General features: G+C 37.0%; 1 protein-coding gene and 1 pseudogene across 1 annotated transcript in view; one reads left to right on the forward strand and one right to left on the reverse strand.

Moving 5' to 3' along the window:
• Positions 1-24,410, reverse strand: part of Adgrv1 (adhesion G protein-coupled receptor V1) — a 496,777-nt gene that overhangs the window by 104,996 nt on the left and 367,371 nt on the right. The gene's annotated exons all lie outside the window — the stretch shown is intronic.
• Positions 13,887-24,313, forward strand: LOC125340164 (annotated as a pseudogene).

Raw genomic sequence — 24,410 nt, forward strand, 5'->3', positions numbered from 1 at the left:
ATTAACTGAGATAGCTGGAATTAGAGGTGTGGCTCAAATGGCTAGAGAGCTATCCTTGAGCACATCCTCAGGGACAGCACTCAGATACTGAGTTTAAGACCTAGGACTGGCACCAATAACCAACCAAAAACACCACCTAAAAGACCTTGTACCAACAATGAAAGAAAAAATTTTCACAGATTCTTAGAACTAGAAGAGAGCAGAGAGATAATCTTGGCCTCCCTCTTGCTTTATGGGTGAAAATACTAAGACACAAGGATCCCTGATGACTGCTAGTGCCTGGCTCCTAAACTCCTAAACCAGGGCTCTAAAGGGCTCTAAAGCAAAAATACAAAGTTAGACTCAATGGAGAAGTAGAAGGTTTTTAAGGAATCATATTCTACTGATAATAAAAAAAAACTTTGTAGTATTCTAAGCTTTGTTTTATTTTATATCACTTATGAAATCCTAGGGGTTAGAGGACTATTGAATAAGTTACAATAAGATGTTCCTTTGCCCATTTTTTCCTCCCCCTCCTCCTCTTCTTCTTCCTCCTCTTCCTCTTTATTCTGCTTTTCCTCTTCTTTCTTTTACTTTGATTGCACTGGTTTGAATTCAGGGCCTGTGCCCGTAGACACTTACACAGTACACTGCCTGACCCAAATACACATTCTGAGGTGAATGCTACCTAGTGATAACTGACAGCTTAGATACATGATGCATTAAAACTTTTTGCAGATGCAAAAACTCATAGGTAATAGTCCATTTCATCCATTAGCCACATGGCAAAGACAAAAGGAAAGAGCAAGGCACCCACACTGACCCATCTCTCTCAAGCTTCCTCCTGCTGATGCTCTTCCCTTTAAAAAAAATTGGCTTCGGCAGAAGAGCATTTTATCATAAGGAATTTATTCTTGTCAACAGGATGTTCCTGTTATTTTCAGGTCCAACAACAGGATCTCAGGACAGCCCAGTGAACCTTAAGCATAGCGCTGGATTCTTGTGCATGAGTGAGAAAATCCAAGTCATCCAAAACCTGCTTTGAAAATAATGAAGTTGTTGCCTTTTGAATTTCCTGTATTGCTTTTCATTTTAAGAAAGTGTTGTGATGTAAATATTCAATAACAAAAACCTTTGCCTCACGTGCCAAACTGATGTACAGAGAGGTTACAGTTTCATACATTAGGCATTGGATACATTTCTTGGACTGTTTGTAACCTCCTCTCTCATTCCCCCCTCTCCCCTCCCTCTTTCCCTCCCCCCACCATGAGTTGTTCAGTTCATTTACACCAAACAGTTTTGCAAGTATTGCTTTTGTAGTCATTTGTCTTTTTTACCCTGTGTCTCTCGATTTTGGCATTCCCTTTCAGTTTCCTAGTTCTAATACCAGTATACACGGTTTCCAATGTACTCAGGTAAGATTCAGAGATAGTGCAGGTACACCACAGGAAGGGGATACAAGAAGATCATCAATAATAGAATCTACAGTTACACATAGCACATTGAAAGTAGTTACAACAGTGATATAACCATCGTTTCCATAACATGGAGTTCATTTCACTTAGCCTCATCTTATGTGTTCATAAGGGTATAGATTTTGGGCTCTTGTGATCCTCTGCTGTGACTTGCCTAAACCTGTGCTAATTATTCCCTATGAGGGAGACCATAGAGTCCATGTTTCTTTGGGTCTGACTCTCTTCACTTAGTATAATTTTTTCCATACACAATGGAATTTTATGCCTCTATCAGAAAGAATGACATTGCCTAAAGATCTTAATAACAGCCAAATGTTTTTTAACTGTAGAACTTTCCTTGATGATGTTCTACTTGTTTATTAGCTGTTTTCTTTCTCTTTCTTCAAATAGATGTTACAGGTACTACAGAACTAAAGCAATTTTTAGCACATGCAGAGAATTCAAGAGTATGGAGGGCATGCCACCAGGGAGAGGGACCATGTGCTTTTCATTTAGGGACTCTTCCCGATTGTCAGAGGGGCTCATCAGAACTCATATGGAATCCTATAAGCCACATGTGTAGAGAGGAGACAGGAGGCACCACCTCTTTTAAATCTAACTCTTACTTTCAGGTTTTGTTGCCTGCTCCCCTCACAGAAAGAGACTAAGTTGTTTTAGGTTATAGGTAGAAATACACTAAAGCCCTTTACTGTTCCAGGCATTGTGATTTTTTTTTTTGTATTTGACACTTTTTATTTTTCTGTGCATTTATCTAATGGAGTTTTTTTTCTAAATTACAATGCTTTTATACTTTATACAAGGATGAATATCAAGCCTTTATTAAGCATTACATTTCAAAATAATTTCTAATAAAATCAACAACTTGATACCATTTCGCTTAATAAAACTGGGAAAAGTTGTAAACAATTAACTCACTTGGGATCATTGTGATTTGAAGACAGAAAGAACCCAGTGATTTCACAAAAATGGTGGTGAGAAGGTGATTTGTTAACAAGTGCTAACTCTGGATCAGGTAAGCCAAGCTGTGGACCTAAACTCTGCTATTTAATCATTTATTAACTATGTGGTGAAGGTACCAGAGTCTCAATAACCTTGAGTGCAAAATTTGAATAGCCCCCCCCCCTAAATTTGAAGTGAGGGATATGTGAGACAGTCACATTACAGTCCTTAGCACAGAACCAACAACTCCAGCATGAAAACTCATTTATTTTGCCACAATACCTGTCATATTTACCCATATATAAAAGTCATGCATGACACTTAACATTACATTATATTACATTCATAGTCCATCTTGTGTGATGCTGTTTTGTTGTATAATATTGGGTTTATAGCTTTGATTGTTTTTCTTTTTAACAGCAAGCTTGCCAGAGGTGTTAACACTCAGTCAACTTGCATTTACCACCCTCTCTCAAGGAAGCAAACGTTTGCTCCAGAGCCTTCACTCAATATTGACCTCTAACTCAGGATTCAGTTGTCTGAAAGCAAAAGAAGCACACAAACTTTTTACATGTTTACATCTCTATTTGGCTCTGTCAAACCCATCAAAAACCTTCCATAATAACGCTAATGTTTAAAGTCACAGAGATGAGGAGATGATTGTTTTCCATATTGAGACAGAGGTACTTAGCTACTTGGGAGTGCTCTCTGTGGTTATGGTGCTGAAAGGCAAGGGAACATAACTGATGTTGGGGGTGTGCTCTCCACTACATCATTGTATTTGGATTCTGAAGACAAATTCTTTGAAAATTGGGCAGCTTTGCAACAAATTGTAATCCGGCACCAATATTTGTACCTCCCGTTACTTCATACTGAAACTTTAATCCCTAAGGTGATGGTAGGGGTAGAGTTTTTGAAGGTGATTTGGTCTTGAGGACAAAGCATTCATAAAGGGGATTCGTACCTTTATTCCAGACACTCCTGAGAGTTGCTTTGTCTCCCCTCCCCCCACAAATGTCATATTATAGCAACAACATTAGATTTCTATAACCCAGGAAGGGAGCCTTTACCCCTGCCCCCACCTAATCTGTTAGTGCCCTCACCTTGGAAATCCCAGGCTCACAACTGTGAGAAATAGGTATTTGTCGCATAAGCAGCCTGGTTTACATATTTTATCACAGAAGTTTAAGCCAACAAGGACAGGTTTCCCATTCAAAGGGGTTTCAGTAGATATTCACTTGTAATTGTTCCTTCATGATGTTTTCCTCTCTTTTATTTCCTTTTTAGCAAAGAGATATTGGATCGTCCCTATGTATTTTTATTATTTACACAAACAAGGTTTAAGTTATTCTCCTAAAAAGATTTTAAATATTTTATAGAGACCATATAATCAACATAAAAATAAATTGAAAACGAGAGAAGTGAGGCAAAGTAAAACTGAGCTGGGATGGGAGCAAGAAGGAGTTACTAAAAGTGGGTTATATGGTCAACCAGTTTGTTCTTGTTAGATCCTGTTTTAGCTACTGTGTTCAGGGAAGGTGGATGATGAAATCATATTTGCCAACAATATAATACAATAAAATCAAGAAGGGCATCTGTTACTGTAACAACCTGATATGAAAATGAATTGGTCAGTCTTGGTCAAGCCATTTTCCCCTTTCCCAGACAATAGTGAAGAAAGAATAATGTGCAAAAATTTCTCAACTTTTGTTTCCTGTTGGTTCAGGAATCATCTGTGCTCTTAAAAAGGGGAAGCAGGGCTTGATATTTTCAGGAAGATAATATAATTATGATTAATCTTTGTTCCTCTGAAGCCATAAAACTTTCAAGGCCAGGAATTACTGTATGTGCCCTGATACTGGGGGAGGGGGCAGAGAGAACAACTGGTAAAAAAATATATATAGTCTAGATTGATCCAAAGATAGAAGGAGTATGCATTTTACTAAGTTTTAGAAAACAACCTACAGAGAAAGACACATGACTTTGTAATCCTAGTCTTTTTGAAGGAGAATCATAGAGAGAAGACCAGAAGTGCTATCAGATAAGAATTTCAAAAGAACCTCAGGCAATCTAAAAATCACAGCTTCATCAGGAAGGAAACAGTTGCTGAACTACTGCCCCCTTCCCAAGGCCCCTTTAGCCCAACAAAAATGACAAGACATGATCTACAGATCAAAGCTGAATTGAAGAAGCCTTGGGAAATACAGTAGAGGTAAGAATAACTCATCATCCTGTGAAAAATTTCAGCTTGTTTTGTTGTCCTGCAACAAATTAAAACTTAGCAATTTGAGAAAGACCTAATATTGGACAAAAGCAGAAGACTGAAGAATTGAGATAAAGTAACACTTCCAAAGCATTATTTCTGAGAGAAGCCTTTGGTTTCACTTTTTCACTTATATTTTATTCTAAATTTGTTTTTTTTTTGTAGAAATTTCCTCTAAACTGTAGCTTGACATAAAATGTTTTTAATAACACACAAGACACTTAAAATGATATTCCTAAAAGTCAGACTAGCCTGACAGCCCAGAGCAATATCAACATGTAGATAATCTGATAAAGAAATACAGCAAAGAGTTTTCTTCTTCAATACTATTGTCAAACACATTGAAGAAGACACTATAATCATTCAGCAAATGCTATTGCAATAAAATTTTGGAGACTTACATTCCAAACTGCATCCTTTTTAGGAGAAATATCTCAGAAAACTGCTATCATCAGGCTACTGCCTAAGCTAATATCAGATGTCTTATTTTTTATTCAAGCATTTTTGCACTGAAACAGATGCTCGTTTTTTGCATTTGCCTCAGGCAAATACATGTTTGTATTTACTTCAAGTGAGCTACTGTCCATGGCTTTGATTAATTTTAAAAAAGAAAAGACAAAGTATTTACTTGTTCTAGAGTTTTAGTATAATCTACCAAATAAACATTACACCAAGATACTAGTCAAATAAATTTACTGGGATTATACAATTTACAGTTAGGTAAAATTCTCAGGAGTAACCAAGAATGGTTGTATGTACTTGTAATCCTAGCTATGCAACAGGTTAAAGAGGGAATATAACTTGGATAGAAAGTTCAAGGCTAGCCTGTGCCACATAATGAAATACTGTCTCATATATAATATATACACACAAAAAACCAAATAAATGTAAAAAATGTAAACAAATAAATGTAAAGAAACCCTCAAAAATACCTAAACAAAAATACCAACAAGAAAAAAGGAACTTTTCCTGAACCAAACAGAAAATAAACTGCAAATAGAGTTGTAATGAGGTTCTTAGCATTACACACAAAGTTCTATAAATTATAAAAGCAAAGATGCCAAATACATCTTTCAGAAGCTGAATATATTTTAGTTATGCATGTCATCAGTGCCTTCCTATGTATGGGTTAAGTTTATACATTTAGAAGTAAAATTTGGCATTTCTGGTTGCCACATAATACTTTTCAGGAATTTCAGATTCTATCTTGTGCTATACGTGCTAGTTACTTTTTTCTTGCAATCATCTTGATAATCCATAAAATAAGCATTATTATCATGCCGTCTCAACTAATGAGTTTCTAGGAGTTCTTATTTCAGATCACAGGATGTTTGAGGCTCTAGGGCTAGATTAATAAAAACCAAAGTAATGAAACATCTCTTTAATTTAGCCTTGGCCTTGATCTATGATATTACAAGGAATTGATAAGATCAACTTCCTCTTAAAACATAGCTAGAATCTCATACTTGAGAGTCAGAAAACAGGATAAGACAGTCAAATCCGTATCATGATGGTAAAACAGAAAATAAAGTAAATAGGCAAAGTTGTTTATGAAGTGCTGGATGTTGCTAATGTCATGTGGACAGTTAGAGGGTTGTGAATACATCTTTGATTTAGACATCTAATTGAGACTTGAGATTTGCTATGACCAGATTGGTGAACAAGACCACAGATGTGTTTTCTAGAACAAGAGGAAAAGTTAATATTCTTGCCAATAGGCTGCTGTCCTGAACCCAAGGAATACTCCAACCAATGATGAAAACATCCTGCCACTTACTTTCCTCAGACCTAAAACTCCTCCTTGTCACCTTAAAGACCCCGATTGTTAGGCCTCGTTATTTTCCCAGTTCTTTATCAGCAAGAAGTGGAGGCAACATCTGTAAATCCCTCACATATTAGGTGAGCTGGACAGCTGAGAAGTCTGTAGACTCTTACCAGATGTTTATAAAATTTCACTTAAAGCCTCTCCTTTCAAAATGATTCAAGAACAATCAAGAGATACCAGAAGTTCGAACTTTATGGGTGCCTGATGTTCATTTATTTTTTTGCTACTTGAATCCATATTATTTGATGATGGTTAGTCCTTAAATCCTAGTATTTGTCTAAACACAAGCCATTCAGTAGTTACTCTGAGTGATAATATTTGTGACAATCCTGCAATAATATATGAGTAAAATGTGTTCATGTAGACCACTTCAGTAGACCACAAGGTGGAAAGTTTAAAATAAAACTTAAAAAAAAAGTTAGACTAATTTGCTGGAGTCCTATGTTGAAAGCTCTCTCAATTATAAAGCCTGAACTTTATAATTTCTTCAAAAGAAAAGGGAAAAACATTCTTGATCATCAGATATTGAATTTAAATAAAGACATACATGGCCTGAGAAATCCATAAAAAAGTACATGAATTTTTTTGGTGTACTCGCAGGAAATATGGAACACATGAAACTATGTGATTTGGAACAAAATTGGAAATCTTAAGTAGTTAGCTATTTAAAAGAATCCTCCAATGCCACTAGACATGATGCAACATCATCACTGTAAAAAGTTATGTTGGGATAAATAATAAAAACGAATTAGATATTACTTGTTATCACTAAACATGCAACAAACATGATTATTTCTTGAATTTAGTATAACATCTCAACTATTTTATAAACATTTAAAAAACTTTGCAAGATCTTTTAAAGGTCAGCTTATGACTTCCTCCAATGCAATTTGCCTCCTACATTCTTTTATTGCCAAATACTCTTAATAGTTGAAAAAGAAAGTTGTAGTGGTATTATGTGCTTTCAAGTGGATATCAGGTTGCTAACATGAATAATTATTAATTGATTTGGCTTAGTAATCTTGATCTATATTGATTATTTTTATATGGAGAAACAAAATGTATTCTAAGTGTTTGTTTTAATGTGAAAGCCATACCATCAAGTCTTTGAATAACTCAGTCATATCCAATTGTCATCACCTATCTTAATGGTTTAATGGATTTGTTGGCAAAGTAACCAGAATTTAAAAAATCTTATATTAGTGTTGCCTAACTACTGAAGAGGCCAACAAAAGCTGTAATTTTTGTGATTTTTATTTACTTAAATTTTTTTACAAAGAATATATATCATTGTGCTAAAATTAAGTTCAGGATCTTAAGTTATCAGATTAAGCTAGAAGATAGAAAACAATTTCAATATATCTGAGAAGAGGATTAAAATAAAATCCTTGTGCATCAAAGATATTAAGCAATAAGGGAAAATCAAATGTAAAAAGGAAGAAAAGAGAAGGTTGCTGTTTTTTTGTTTGTTTTTGTTTTTTGGCCAGTCCTGGGGCTTGAACTCAGGGCCTGAGCATGGACCCTGGCTTCTTTTTGCTCAAGGCTAGCACTCTACCACTTGAGCCACAGCACCACTTCTGGCCATTTTCTATATATGTGGTGCTGGGGAATAGAACCCAGGGCTTCATGTATACAAGGCAAGTACTCTTGCCACTAGGCCATATTCCTAGCCCTGAGAAGGTTGCTTTTCGTTTCCTTTTTTCTTTTCTTTTTTCTTTTTGGAAGGAGGAGAGAAAGAACTAGAATGTCCTGTGTGCAAATATTCATGTATCCCTTAAAGCTAGGGAAAAATATGAAGAGTTCAAGTACTTACTGAACACGTGAAAAATCTCAAAGTGAAAACCAAGTTGTACTCTAGTAGAGTTGTACTCTAGTAGAGTTGTACTCTAGTAGAAATGGTGGTTGGATTGAGTAAACCTGCCTTGGAAATGTTTCTGGTACATACATCATTTGAGAGAGAGCTGGAATAAGATGGTTCTAGCTCTTATCAATAGAACCTTCCAGAAGGGTCAGAAGGCCCCATGATGAGTTGCTGGAGAATGTATAAATAAGTATTCCTGCAAGAATAGTAGCCAATCTATTGCAATACCAGTGACATAAATATGATGCAACTAGTCTGCATCCATTTTCTAGCCTACTTCCATGTATCCCAACCCCAGAGATTCAGAAATAAAGTTAATGGAGGTGAAAAGGAAGAGAGAAGAAATGAGGATAACCACTTCCTCTAACCTATCTACAGGCTTCATGCTTAGTGAGTGCTTGCTGTTAGTAGCTATAATTGAATGAAGTTAGCAGCCTCTCACAATCCCTGGAAGCAGACTTTGAAATGACTAAGACAAGAGTATTAAGAAAGCCACAGGACTTTCTGGATACTAAGAGCAACCAGTAATTTCAAGAGGCTTTAACCTAGGGGGAGAGACTTTTTTTTTTTTTTTTTTTTGGCTAGTCCTAGGGCTTGAACTCAGGGCCTGAGCACTGCCCCCCTGGCTTCTTTTTGCTCAAGGCTAGCACTCTACCACTTGAGCTACAGAGCCACTTCTGGGTTTTTCTATATATGTGGTGCTGAGGAATCGAACCCAGGGCTTCATGTATGTGAGGCAAGCACTCTACCACAAGTCCAAGGGTTCTGCGGAGAGACTTTGACTGAATGATATTACAAAACAGTGAACAGAAAAAGAGTATTGCTTTTAATTATGCTCACTAATCCTAATAGTTATATGTCAAAGGAAAAATGAAAATCTTGCCTGGGATGGTTACTGATAAAAACAAGTTGTCCTATTTATAAGATCAGTGCACCTCAAGGGATAGGATTTGGTTTCATGTGAGGTTTATTTTGAAAGGGACTTAAGAACTTTTGGTTCTATAATCTTACAACCTTTCTCTAGGAAATGTTTCAATGTTAACAAAATGCTTTTACACATCTTTCCTCCTCCCTGTATATTCAAGAAAATATATTTTTGTGGTGTTTAATTTTTTTTTTTTTAATGCAAGTAGTGAAGCTTGAACTGAGGGTCTGGATACTGTCCCTGAGCTTTTTTGTTTTTCCTCAAGGTTGGTGCTCTCCAACTTGAGCCGCAGCTCTACTTCCTGCTTTTTGATATTTAATTGGAGATAAGTGTCTCATAAATTTTCCTGCCAGGTTCGTTTTGAACTGTCATTCTCAGATCTCAGTCTCCTGAATAGGTAGGATTATGAGCATGAGCCACTGTCCCCTGGCAAGAAAATGTATTTTTTAAAGTTAGGTATTACCCAATGTACTGAATTCCTTGTCTAGTATTTGTTGAACTCTTGAACAGGCAGGTATAGGAATCTAGTCAGAGAAAAGGCATTGGTAAAGTAGCAAGGGAATTTCAAATATGCCCTGAGCATTTCATGATCCCTACTATAAGCCACCTGCTCTGGCCTTAATGCATGCTGATTTCTTCATTTTTGTCTTTGCTTAGTCTGTGCTTCAGACATGAAATGTCTTTCTTTCCTTCCAAACTACTCTGTAAGATATTCTTCATCCGTTAAAGTGTGGCTACAGAGCCATACTGTCCTCAAGTCATTGTCTGACTATAGTCACTCACTAAGATCATTTTTCCTTCCTCAGAATTTCTATAGAAACTAACCACATACTGCTATGTACTGACCTTGTACTGTTCTTTTTTTATTGCTCCAAACAGACTATAAATTTTTTAAAAACCAAGACTTTAGCTTGCATGATTGCACATTTTGCTCATCTTGACACATGATAAACATTCAAGAAAAAAAAAAAAGGAGATAGTTGTCCTTTTATCTTTAAGGCACTACCAATCTGTAATTAAATGAAATTTCAAAAGGCAAAGCCAATTTATTCTTTGAAAATATTAAAATAACAATACCAAAAGTAAGTAAAGTTCTGATATAGATTAGAAGGTTTTCTGTCCCCCCCTCACCAAACTCCCAGTTTTGTGTGACCTCTATAAAGATCCTTTGATCGCTTTACCCTGTGTGTGTGTTCCAATGGAAAACAAATAGCCCTGACAACAATGTATTGTTGAATAATTCAAAACTGAAGATGAAGAAGGTTTTCTTTTTTCTTTTTTCACTGCTGAGGATGAAAGCCAAGGCCTGGTGCATAGCATGGCATGCTCCTTGTTACTGAGCCACACCCTTAGCCCTGAAGAAGAGAAAGTACTTTTAATAATATATTGAAATAAATGCACACTAATTAAACACAACATAGAAGAAATCTTTGTGATAGGAAGTATTGCTACCTTTTATAAAGAAACATGTTAAATCCTCTCAATTCATACCACTTATTCTTCCTGTTTCTAATGTGTTTCACTTTATTTATATTGAAAACAAAATGAGTGTTGAGAAGTTGAACTGAATGTTCTGAGTTTCCCTGTGAAACACTTCTATATTGCATAGGAGCTCTGTGTACTTCATCTCATTGCAAACATAGCTTAAAACGAGGGTACAATTTGGGAGTAATTTGAGGGAGTAATAGAGAGTTTGGATATCCTTTTATATTACAATACATTACAATGTAAATATCTTCTCACTTTTCTGCAGTACTAGTGTTTGAACCCAAGGCACCATGCTCATTCAGCAGGCACTTCATCCCTTGAGCCATGCCTCCAACATAATGTAAATATCGTTCAATTACTTCTCTCATGAATTTATCAAATATTTGTTAAGTGCCCATTATCTATACAACAGACACTGATCTTGACTTTAGAGATGCAGTCCTACATAAAAATTTCCCTGATATTACATTCTTTGTGAAAAGACAGTTAAAGCCTGGACTAAACAGAAAATACCATACTGGTAGTAGTCAGAATATTAGAAATAAAGAGCTAAAATGACAGCAGGCAACGTCTGCCTTTACTCCATGTCTCTGAAAAGGGACACTGACACAGATTTCTTTTTTGTTTTGGCCTCAGTAGTGGGGCTTGAACTCAGGGCCTAGGTGCTATCCTTTAGCTTTCACTCATAGCTGGGACTCTACCACTTAAGCCACAGCTCCTCTTCTGGCTTTTTTTTGTTGTTGTTGGTGGTAGTTAACTGGAGATAAGAGTCTCATGGACTTCCTTGTCCTGGCTGCCTTCAAACCACAATCCTTAGATCTCAGCCTCCTAAATAGCTAATATAGACATAAGCAACCAGCATCTGGCACAGAAAAATTTCATGTAAATGAAAGGACATTCTAGATAAAAGGGAAAGTAGGCACAAAGGCTTTGAGACAGGAAAATCTATCAGTTTCTTAGACACAAAAATACTGCTTCCTAAGTGACAGGAGCTCTTCACCCCATTCACTTGAAATAACTCCTTTCATCCTCATAATACTACCCAGCAATAATTACTAGTATCCTGTCATCCACATTTTACAAACAGTAGAACAAAGATTGAAGAGGCTAAAATTTCCTCAAGAGGAAATTGTAGGAGGAGGAAGAACTGTTTGACTCCAAGCAGTGGGTCTGGCTAAAGTCCTTTCCTAACCACTGGACCACACTGCCCCTTTTCCAGGAAGATGTTGGATCTGGGCACTGAGCAATGTCCCTTTGTAAAAGTCACAACCAGAACTTCTACAAGTCTCAAATACTATCAGCTACAAGATTTGAAAATGTTCAGTTAAAAAAGTAAACTTTATCAGCTTGAACTTTATCTAGAACACAGATTCTTCCCCACGCAAATAAACACAACAGCATTTGTGCCCCAACGATAGATAACTCTACTGTATTACAAACCAGGGACAGACTGTATACACACAAGATTTATTTCTTTGTTTACATCTGAAATAATGAAGAAGAGATAGAATGTTGGTGCCTCTTCTTGTAAGAGTCACATCTGGCTGTCCCAGATGGTGAACAGGAAATTGCAGATACACAATGAATTGTGAATAGAGCAACCATATAAGGCCAGACTGTTGCCAAGCAAACATTAATAAAAATGCTTGTGGTTTCTATTGGCCTAAACTATAGCTTGTTTGTTCTCTTGGGAAAGAAGGGTGGGGGGGGGGGAAAGAACCAGAAATCAAGTTTTAAGGACCTCAATAAAGAATTGGAGCAGAACAGTGAGGCCGTTCAGCCTGTGGCAATCACAAGTGTTGCTTTCTAGGTTGTCTCCCATTTACAGGACCCCCAGGGGAAGTGTGTAAAAGCCTTGCCATGCATAATTTTATGACTGCAAAAAGGAAACAGGATAGAGATTGTTTGCTAATGTGTAGGGTATTATTTTAAAAGGCTGCTATATTTTATAATGCTGAAGTTTTATTCAGATTGAATTCTCCTGATGGAATATTTGAAGATAGATCTCTGCAATGTGACATGCTGTAGCTCAGAATGTATGTTACTTAAGCAAAGTGACTTAAGCAAATGTTACTTAAAGCAACTTTAGTTTTGACATAAAAATAATTGGCATGTCTCTTTCTGTCCATATCTGACCCCAATTTTGAATGATACAAAATAATTTACTTGATGGCTGTAAGAAAGGTGTTTTTTTTTTAAAGTCTTTATCTACCCATCCATCTATATTTTAAATTCATTTTTATTGTAAAGGTCATAAGTCAGGCAATATATTTTTTGAACAGTGTCTCCTCTTCCCTAATTGTACCACAATAGTTCATATAATTTGTTATTATTTGGAAAGCTTCTATCAATTAACTTTCTAATTTACTATTTAAAATAAATATTTCCAGCAGCAAAGTTTCTATTCAAATGATTTCAGAGAAATTGAAATGGGACACAGGGATATTATTAATTATTTATTAATAAACAGAGTATTTCTTCTTGGATAAGGGCATATGGGTGGTTATAGCAAATGGGTAAAACCCACAAAGGGTCTCAGGTTTAAAACACCTGTTTAACACTTAACTTCTAAATTTCTTAGTTAAAACTACTTCCTAGTGGAGAGAGGATTTTTGTCACATTTCCCACATTCTCCCCAAAGGAAACTTTCCTCATCTACATGAAGATAAGAAGAGAAAAGAGGAATATGGCCTAGTGGCACTCTTGCCACTCATTATATAAGAAGCCCTGGGTTTAATTCCTCAGCACCACATATATAGAAAAACCCAGAAGTGGTGCTGTGGCTCAAGTGGCAGAGTGCTAGCAGCTTTGAGCAAAAAAGAAGCTAGGGACAGTGCTCAGACCCTGAGTTCAAGCCTCAGGACTGGCAAAAAAAAAAAAAAAAAGCAAAGTTACTTAATGTGACATTAAGTTAATTTAAGTATGTGGTTGATGTTAAGTATTGAATTTGTTTTTAGAGTATCTGAGATAGAATGTGGCTAATCAATTAAGTCTCTCTTACTTATTATTATTTTTTGAGGCAAAGGCTATATATAGTTCAGGCTTGTCTTCAACTTGTGAACTTTTTATTTCCCAAGTGCTGGAATTTTAGGTGTGATCACCAAACCTGGCTTAATTAATCTAATGACGCTATGGAGGTAGAGGCTATATTGACCAATTGAAATTAATACTTATGTTAATATGTGGTCACTGAAATCAGCTTTCTAGCTTCAGGACATTGTCCTCTTGTAAGTAGGTGCTAATCTAATTTCAGCCAGCAAGAGATTATTTTGCATTGGTAAGTCAATTAACATTAACTCAGCTTCATTCTCTAAGGGTGGCTACAAGATAGCTCTTTAATTTCTTTACTGAGCCTAAAATTGATTACTTTGTCCTCAACTAAATATTGAGTCAACTTTTCATGGTGTTATACCCATGTGCCTTTTATTTCAGTGTAACTTATGGGGCTAAAAAACCCTTTATTTCATTATCAGTGCTGAAATGAGTTCTTAGTTGATGGCAATAATAGTTGGAGACAATCAGATGATCCAAAACTACAGATAATAGGAAATTATGTCAGTATCACACTTCCATTGTCTTTTACTTGGATTAATAGCACGTTTGGCTTCTATTCACTGAAAACATAGTAACTACAAAGTTGGCTGTCTAGAGATCTTGGATCTGCTGAACTAAGGCAACGTTGGAAGATCTCCAAGCTGTTTCCATCCACAGATAATTAACATATGCAAATCAACATCAACATGCATTCACTTAGCAAATGTTTCAGGGTCTATTAGGCTACAGCTCCTAAGATGCAACTCACTATGTATTGCGATTTTTCTGATGAAGCCTAGAAGTTATCTAACTGGCCACTCCACTCCACCTTTGTGTAGCACAGTGTTCCATATGAGAAGGGACTCTATTTTTAAAAATCCCAGAGAGTTTCAAATTCAGTTTATAAAGAATTTATCTATAATTAATAGATGGATTGGAACGTCTTCTATTCTGTTTTATCTTGATTACAGCTGCAGAAAAAAGTGACTTTTCCCCCTGACCGCGAAGATTATAGAAAAATGTATTAAATTTATCTTGTTTATTGCAATAATTTTAAATACCTTCATTTTCCCCAATGCTTTTGTTTTGCCAGACATGGAGGCACATGCCTGTAATTCCAGCACTTAGAGTGGGAAAGAAGGATCATGAATTTGGGGTCAACGTGGTCTGCATAGTTAGTTTAAAGTCAGCCTAGGATTATACAGTGAAACCCTGTTTCAGAAAACTAAGGTCTTGGGATATAGCCTCATTAAAAAGAAAAAAAGGGGGCTGGGGATATAGCCTAGTGGCAAGAGTGCCTGCCTCGGTATACCCGAGGCCCTAGGTTCGATTCCCCAGCACCACATATACAGAAAACGGCCAGAAGCGGCGCTGTGGCTCAAGTGGCAGAGTGCTAGCCTTGAGCGGGAAGAAGCCAGGGACAGTGCTTAGGCCCTGAGTCCAAGGCCCAGGACTGGCCAAAAAAAAAAAAAAAAAAAAAAAAAAAAAAAGAAAAAAAGGGACTTTATTTTTCAGAGAGAAAGTAGTATACTACATGTATATTTATTTATTTTGCTTTAAAATCTTATTTTATACCCATTTGTCATCTTTGCAGTACTTTTTTGAATCCTTTTCAATTGTTTTCAGTCTCTTTTATTATTAGTTAGAGCTCCCAGCTCACCCACAAGGACTTAGAGTAGTTATGGTATATACACTTTCAATTCATCTTTGAATGTCCTTGTCTTTTGAACTTTATAAAACTTTACCAACCACTGACTTACAAGTCACACCCTAAGGTCTTTCTATCTTTTATTTGCCTAGTTGCATAATTATCTTGCCTTCACCCTACATTTATGCATTTGGTTAAATCCTTCAGGCCTACAATTCTAAGGTTTTCTTGGTCAACATTCTATGGTGTTTTAGTACTTTCCTAATTTGTGTATTTGAGATGGACCTCTATTATTTGTTGGTTAATTTGTATGGCCATCTTTCTTGCTTTTGTCTTATTCTGAGATTATATCCCTCTCTTAGCATGGGGAACAAATGGAAGCAATTTACCTGTGATTCACATGAGACTGGACAGGGTGAATAGGTGACTGAGGAAGGACAAACAGAACTTCTACCTGCGGCCACAGTGATGGGTTCAGGAGTACATGGTACATTCTTCCTTGTTTCCATGATGGGGAAGCAACACCTCTTTCCCCTGGAAAATCAGAAGGATGATGTCCTCTGGCTTCCCCTGGTGCTTCTTGGAAGACTATTCAACCCAGAATGTAACTGAGGACAATGGGAGAGAGCTGCTGAATGACACTGAGCTCTGGTGAGACCACTCAGATTCACAGTTGCTCAAATCCTGCCTTGTTCAGAAGAGTTTTCACTACATGAATTAAACATTTTCTTACACTAGTTTGAGATGGATTTTTGTCAACCTCTTTATAAATACTCAAAAAGATATTAGTCTTAAGGAATAGCTTACGTATAGGAAACATCAGGCTCAATAAATATTTAACAAAGTTGAATACCATCTACATTTCTCAAATGTGTACAGATTGTAAGAAAACATGAGAAAAGAGAATAAGCTTCACTTAAATTAACTTAGGGAGATTTAATAATGGAATTAGGCCCAAATTTAAATTAGATCATGATTGAAAGTTATCATATGGGTTTCAAAATTGAGGTACATTATTTTTTACCAGCTGATAGTATAATGGTATTCTTTTTTTCTAAAATGTTAACTAACAGCCATATATTCAGTTCTAACCTTAAATTTTATGACTTCTCAATTCCGTACAGCCTATCTTTCCTCTGAACCAAAGTTAGTTGTGAGAGCTCTGGATAGAATCCGTTTCCTTTATGTGTATATGTCTAAAATGTTTGCTGTTACTGAAGAAGAAATAAATTTATGATTTAAATCACGGGGTGGGGGGCAGTTAATTCTTTCTAGGCACTCTGCCCATGCAGTTGCCCATGCCAGAAACCTGGGACTCAACCATGACGTTTCCACCTCTAAATGAAATCAATCTCCCAGGACTGACAATTCTACTTTATGAATATTTCTGAGTCCATTCATTTCTTTTCATCTACATTGCCACTCTGGATGGCCAGCTAGCTCTCACCTTTGCCTGGCATGTAGCAATCGGCTCACAACATGACTGGCAGTCTTGACCCATCCCTCTATGCCCTCTCCCTCACACAATCAAGGAGGAAAGGGATTTAGACATGCCAACAGAGTGAGATATTCTTTTCTACACTTCTTTCATTCGACAAAAACCAAAGTTGCAATTCAGTTATCATTGGGTTAGAGAAGTAAAACCAAACCCAAACAAAAGCAGACATGAGTATCAAGTTCATCACTTGTCAGTCTTCAAAACCTGCAATTGATCAAATCTTGTTTTGGAAAACAAATTCCATTAACAAAAAAGTCTGCAGGCTTGATAAAATTTAGAAACTAGCAGGCTCCATAAAAACTTCATTGTAAGATCTAGTATTTATACTATCAACAACACTGATAATAAATTACACTCACTATTGTACAATACAGGAAAAAGCAATGTTCTTTGTTTATCTATGGCTGCTGTTTACTTTTAGCTCTGCTGTGGGAAAGAGAACTTAAACAATGCTGAGCTTTTCCTTAGTGAAGTCCTGATTAGACTGCTGGGGCCAGTGTGTACAGCTCAGGATTAGGGTAAAGAAGTATGATTCCCAAGTGCTTCCATTGTGTCTTTAGCACAAAGCGAAGCCATGTCCTCAAGGACCTCCTGTTTTCAAGAGTGCCTGACCCCAACAACTCTACTGACCTTTTCTCATGATACTCTCCTATCTTTTCATGTTCTAAGCTGGCCCCTCAGTGCTTCCAAGCAAGAAAAGGCACCTGTTGTATTTCAAATTCTCAGCATTATGAATTTTGTCATCAAAATTTTATCTCTAAGTTTGAACCTGGATTTTCTGATGATGTTTAGGACTCCATTGTTTCATTTGTTTGTTATTGTAAAAGTGGTGAACATCCTCATTCTCTCCCAGATTTTATACTCCCATCTCCCCTCTGTCCCCTTGCAAGTTGCTCATTTCCAACATAGTGAGCATCACTGGTGAATTGGTTCACCCTTTGTCCCAAGGTTTCTGTGCTTCTCCTTCCACTCCCCAAATCAGACAGGCTTATATATAAAGATAAAAGGAATAAATCAAAGAAAAAAGGAAAAAGGAAAAAAAAAGAAGTGAAAACAGTGCAATAAAAAACCCTCTTGTTTCTATTTCTTAGAGTTCATTTTGATAAGCATCATTTGATATGGTCATGTGCACATAGCTAATGAGTTCTTGTGATCCTTTCCTAAGAATGTCTTCCTTTGGTCACATGGTGTGAATGTTTAGACTGCTGTTTAATTAATTATGTCCAAGAGTAATTATTTATCTTTATCCGTTGGTTTTACCTGTAGACCTATAGGTACATTATAATTGTTACAAATGAGGGAAACCATGAAGCCTATGTTCCCAACCCTTTCCATTATTTCCTTATGAATGGGGCAATGCCATTTTTTTCTGATGGAAGCATAGAATTACTGTGTGGTGTGTGTGTGTGTGTGTGTGTGTGTGTGTGTGTGTGTGTGTGTGTGTGTGTGTGTATCACATTTTCCTGATCCATTTATCCCATGAGGGGCATTGGAGTTGATTCCTTGTCTTAGCTATGGTAAACAATGCTGCAATGAACTTGGTTGTGCTGGTTGCTTTAGTGAAGCTTGGTTTGTGGTCCTTTGGATAAATACCAAAGAGTGAGATTGCTGGGTCATAGAGAAGCTCTATGTCTTTTGAAGAGCCTCCATACTGCTTTCTAAAGTGGTTAAACAAGTTTGCATTCCCACAAAAGTGTAGTAACTGAATATTGTTCAAGAGAAAGAGTTCTGAGTTTTTATTACTTTATCAAAGAAATCAAGAACTATAATTTAGTCCATTACTTTTTTATGGTATTGGGGGTTGAATCTAGAGCATCATGTTTGTTAAGTGAGTACTATATCACTTTAATCCATGTCCCATTAAATGTTTATTTTTCCTTCTTTATTGTCAAAGTGAAGTACAGAGGGGTTACAGTTTGATATATAAGGCAGTGAGTATATTTCTTATGCAACTTGTTACCTCCTCCTTCATTTTCCCCTGCCTCCTCCTTCCCCATTTCCCCTCCCCTCCCATGGGTTGTACAGTTGGTTTACACCAAATGGTTTTTTAAGTATTGCTTTTGGAATCGTTTGTTTTTATCCCTTGTCTCTTGAGTTTGGTATTCCCTTTCCCTTCCCTTGTTCCAATACATGTATATACAGTATGCAGAGTATTAAGATCAGATAGAGTGATAGCAGGGGTAAAACCACAGGAAGGGAAAACGAGAGAAAAAAAAGGGTATGGTTTCACATGGCATGTTAAAAATATTACAACAATTATATAATACTTGTTTCCATAACGTGGAATTCATTTCACTTATCATCTTATGTGTTCATATGGGTATAGCTATTGGGCTATTGTGATCTTTTGCTATGACTAACCTAAACATGTACTAATTATTCCCAGTGAGGGAAACTATAGAGTCCATGTTTCTTTGGGTCTGTCTCACTTCACTTAGCATACTTTTTTCCAAGTCCTTCCATTTGCTTAAGAATGGGGAAGTGTTGTTCTTTCTGATAGAGGCGTAGAATTCCATTGTGTATATGTACCACATTTTCCTGATTCACTCATCTACTGAGGGGCATTGGGCTGGTTCCATATTGTAGCAATGACAAATGTGCTACAATGAACTTACTTGTGTTGGTGGGTTTAGTGTGATCTTGCTTGTAATCTTTTGGGTAGATGCCCCAAAGTTGGGCTGCTGGGTCGTGGGGGAGCTCTCTGTTTAGCCTTCTGAGGAATCTCCCCGTACTGCTTTCCAGAGTGGCTGAACAAGTTTACATTCCCACCAATAATCTAGTAGGGTTCCCCTTTGGCCACATCCCCTCCAACACTTTTTATTGTTAATTTTCCTGATAATGGACATTCTTACTGGGATGAAGTGGAATCTCTGTGTTGTTTTGACTTGCATTTCTTTTATGGCCAGTGATGTAGACCACTCCTTCATGGGTCTCTTGGGCAACATCATTCTTTAATGAAATAGTGAAAGCAATCCAGAAATTCATATGGAACAACAACAACAACAAAAACCACCCTGTATAGCAAGTAGAAAGAACAGTGCTGGAGGAATTTCAATACCAAACTTCAAGCTGTATTATGAAGCTATAGTAATAAAAATAGCTTGGCACTGGCAAAAGAACAGGCCTGAGGACCAATGGAACAGAATTGAGGACCCAGAAATGAATCTGCAGGACTATGGCTACTTAATCTTTGATAAAGGAGCTAAAAAAATAGGATGGAAGAAAGACAGTTTCTTCAACAAATGGTGCTGGCAAAACTGGATCAACACCTGTAACAAACTAAAACTAGATCCTTATATATCACTCTGCACCAATCAATTCCAAATGAATCAAAGACCTCAAAGTAAAATCAGATACCCTGAAAATACTACAAGAAAGAATAGGAGAAACACTTGGGTTCCATGGCACAGGATGAAACTTCCTTAATAAAGGCCCAGAAATGCAACAAATCAAAAAAAGGTTGTACAAATGGGACTGCATCAAACTGCATAGCTTCTGCACAGCAAAGGACATAGTTTGCAAGATAAATAGAAAGCCCACAGATTGGGAGAAAATCTTTACTGGCCATACAATGAACAAAGGCCTCATATCTAAAATACATGTAGAATATAAAACATTAAATTCCTCCAAAATAAATCCTCAAAAAACAATGAACCCCTCAACAAATGGGCTAAAGACCATTAACTGTTTTATAACTGCAAAAATCAAAGAACTGAGAAATTGTTCTTTTTCAGTAGTTACACAGCTGGTAGGATAAGAGACAGTTTCTGGAATTTCTTGTCCTTTGCTCATAATAAGTTAGAGCAGTAGAAAACTTGTACTTTTGAAAATGTTAATCCTTATTTGTATAGTATATATTTTAATGTATCTTGTTGTGGTTCTCATCTCTGTGGCCTGTCAGGTCTTTGATACAGCTGTCAAATACACTCACAGTACACATGAGCTACACCACTGCAAGCTCATTTAAAAAGTGCCATTAACACTCCCTAAGAGTTTCAACATCAGACATTTTCTCTTCTCTAACTGAAGTCCAAGGAGGTGACAACATAAATATAAGAGTGTGTGTACTTATTTGCCTCTACTACTCTACATCAGATATAAGAGTTAATACTAAAATTTTTCCATTTTTAAGACTGTAGTTGTAATGTAGGGAAAGAGAATGTGCCAGCATTGAAATTTCTTTTTCATATGTGTATGGAAGGACTAAAAAATAATGGTTTAGGGACTGGTAGTGGTAGAGTACCTACCTAGAAAGTATAAGCCTTTGAGCTTAATCATTAGAACTATACATAAAATGCTTAATTCATATTTATAAAACAACAAAGAAGTCAAATAATCTTGCTTGATTTAAAAAAAAGTTATTATTTTATTTCCCTCTGGCATCACACTATTCTGCTTTAAAATATTTGCATAAACGAATTTTACTTGTAAGTATGGAAGTCTCACAAAGGTGAAGAGGAATGACCAAGGGCTAGTTGCTTAACATACTGACCATACAGCAGTTTCAATTTACAGCCAAGCTATTTGATAGCTGAGTGGCTTTGTGTAAATTTTGTGTAATTACTCTGTGGCTCAGACTTCTTATTTCTAAAATGGAAATGGTGATGATAAGAGTAACAATTTTACGTGAACCTCAGTAGTAAGCCCTTGTGTGTTATTATTGTTGGATAGAATTTTCTTGGTTATCTTCTCAATTAATAATTGCTAATAAAGAATAAAACAATCAAGCCATATAGCCTTTAAATCTTCAAACTGTCACGCATGCTTTTCTGAGATGAAAATGCCTTTATGGGTTGGAAGCACTAAGGATGAGCGACCTGCTCAGCTCTCCTAAGTACTATGCCCAATTCTCACACAGTACTTCTAAGCCCTATGCCTAGTTTTACTACAGTAAAAACATACTTCCTAGGCTAAGATCATAGCAGAACAAGAACTAAAACAGTTTTGCTTCAGCTCCCTGTTTGGACTATTAGAAGTAATTAAAATATGGGGCTAGCTTGAAACCAAGATTCTCAAGTCTCAGCCCTCCCAAGTGGGACTACTTTCTATGAGCTCCCATGGCTGTCTGGACGGCCTTTCTATCTGCTTTCAGTTAGATACTTGACACTATATTTTACAGCTTTGCATTTAAAATGGCATTAATATTTTTACTAATAAATGTCTTATGATGAATTGTGGCTAACGTACAATACATCCCTTCTTCCTCTAACCTAGAATAAATTGGGCAAAGAAAACAACAAAGATGAAAAATATTCTCCTAAAAACTGTAAACCTCGATGTTTGTCAAAACCTCCATTTCAGACAAATACAACTCCTGAAATGGTATCCAAACTGGGTCTTGTGGATGCCAGAAATTCTGACACAGCTCATATTAAATCCATAGAAATCACTTCCATCCTCAATGGACTTCAAGCCTCCACAAGTTCTGCCGAGGACAGTGAGAAAGAGGATGAGAGAGGTGCTCAGGACATAGATGAGAATGGCAAAGAGGATTTGAAGGTGGACCATTTGGCCCACACCAGAAATGAACTTATTGCAAAAGAGGAACAGAGAAGCTCCTCTTTGCTAGAAGAAAACAAAGTACAGTTAGATTTGGTAATATCCAAGCCAGTGTCAAAATCTCTAGAAAGATTAAGAAAAGATATAGAAGGAAACTCAGAAGATACTGATTTTGAAGATGATGATGACATCACAAAAAGAGAAAGGATGTTTAGAAGGATAGATGGTATGGATAGATAGTATAGATAAATCTTCAAAGCCACAAATAAAACATGGTAAAAGAAGATACTACAAAACTGAAGAATGTTTAAAAACTGGATCACCTGGCAAGAAGGAAGAGCGAGCCAAGAGCAAAAAAATCACTTTGCATAGAGAACAGCAGTAACAGCTCTTCAGATGAAGAAGAAGAGGAAAAATAAAAAGCAAAGATGACACCAATAAAGAAATACAACGATTTGGAGGAAAAAAGAAAATCTCTATGGGCAACTGGTTTTTATTCAGGATTTTCAGAAGTGGCAGAAAAAAAGAATAAAACTTTTAAATACTGCCAATGAAAGACTTCAAAAGAGCAGGGTAAAAGATCGAAAAGATGTCTGGTCAAGTATTCAGGGGCAGTGGCCTAGGAAAACACTTAAGGAGCTGTTTTCAGACTCTGATACTGAGGCCGCAGCATCCCCGCCTTATGCTGCCCCAGAAGAAGGGGCAGCAGAGGAGTCCCTGCAGACTGTGGCTGAGGAGGAGAGCTGTTCACCAAGTGCAGAGCTAGAGAAGCTCTGCCAGCCACTATTGACACTAAGCCCACTGAAGAGAAGACGGTTGATGTCAATGATCAAAAGGCTGAATTTCCAAGTAGCAGCAGTAATTCAGTGCTCAATACCCCTCCTACTACACCTGAATCGCCCTCATCCTTCACTGTAACAGAAGCCAGTCAGCAGAAGTCTTCTGTCATAGTGTCAGAACCCCTGGCTTCCAGCCAGGAAGAGGTTTGACGTATTAAGAGTGAAACCAACAGCACAATTGAGGTGGATAGTGTTGTGGGAGAGCTCCAGGACCTCCAGTCAGAGGGAAACAGCTCACCAGCAGGCTTTGATGCCTGTGTGAGTTCCAGTAGTAGCAATCAGCAGGAACCTGAACATCCTGAAAAAGCCTGTACAGGCCAGAAGAGGATGAAAGATGCTCAGGGAAGAGGAAATCCCACAAAGAAGCAGAAAAGAAGCCATAAAGCAACAATGGTGAACAACAAAAAGAAAGGGAAAGGCCCAAACATTAGTGATAGTGAAGAACTATGGTGGTGAAAGTGTGACTACGACTCAGCCAATCAAGTCAGTTTCCACAGGAATGAAGTCCCATAGTACTATATCTCCTGCAAGGACACAGTCTCCTGGGAAATGTGGAAAGAATGGGGATAAGGACCCTGATCTCAAGGACCCCGTTAATCGGCTACCCAAGGTTTACAAGTGGAGCTTCCAGAAGTCGGACCTGGAAAATATGACAAGTGCCGAACGTATCACAAGTCTCCAAGAAAAATTGTAAGAAATCAGAAAACATTACTTGTCTTTAAAATCTGAAGTAGCTTCCATTGATCGGAGGAGAAAGAGTTTAAAGAAGAAAGAAAGAGAAAGTGAGGCTACATCCTCTTCTTCCTCCTCACTTTCATCCAGTTCTATAACTGCTGCAGTTATACTAACATTAGTGGAACTGGCCATGTCCAGCACATCACAGAATGGAGTGTCAGTTGAGTTCAGGTGACAGCATGATTTGCTAGAGCACTTTGCACTTAATGGCTGTTGGGGGCCACGTCTTTTTTATAATGCACAGTGGCACAAAAAAAATCAGACAAGCACTATTTTATATTAAAAAAATGTTTCTTGAAAAGCTGCCTTGGCACTTAAGTGCACTTTTTTTATGAAGAAAAAGTACAATGAACTGCTTTTCTTCAAGCAATAATTGTTTCCGACTTGTCTGGGAATTGTATGC

This window comes from Perognathus longimembris, chromosome 22, assembly GCF_023159225.1.
Source record: "Perognathus longimembris pacificus isolate PPM17 chromosome 22, ASM2315922v1, whole genome shotgun sequence".
Taxonomy (NCBI): Eukaryota; Metazoa; Chordata; class Mammalia; order Rodentia; family Heteromyidae; genus Perognathus; species Perognathus longimembris.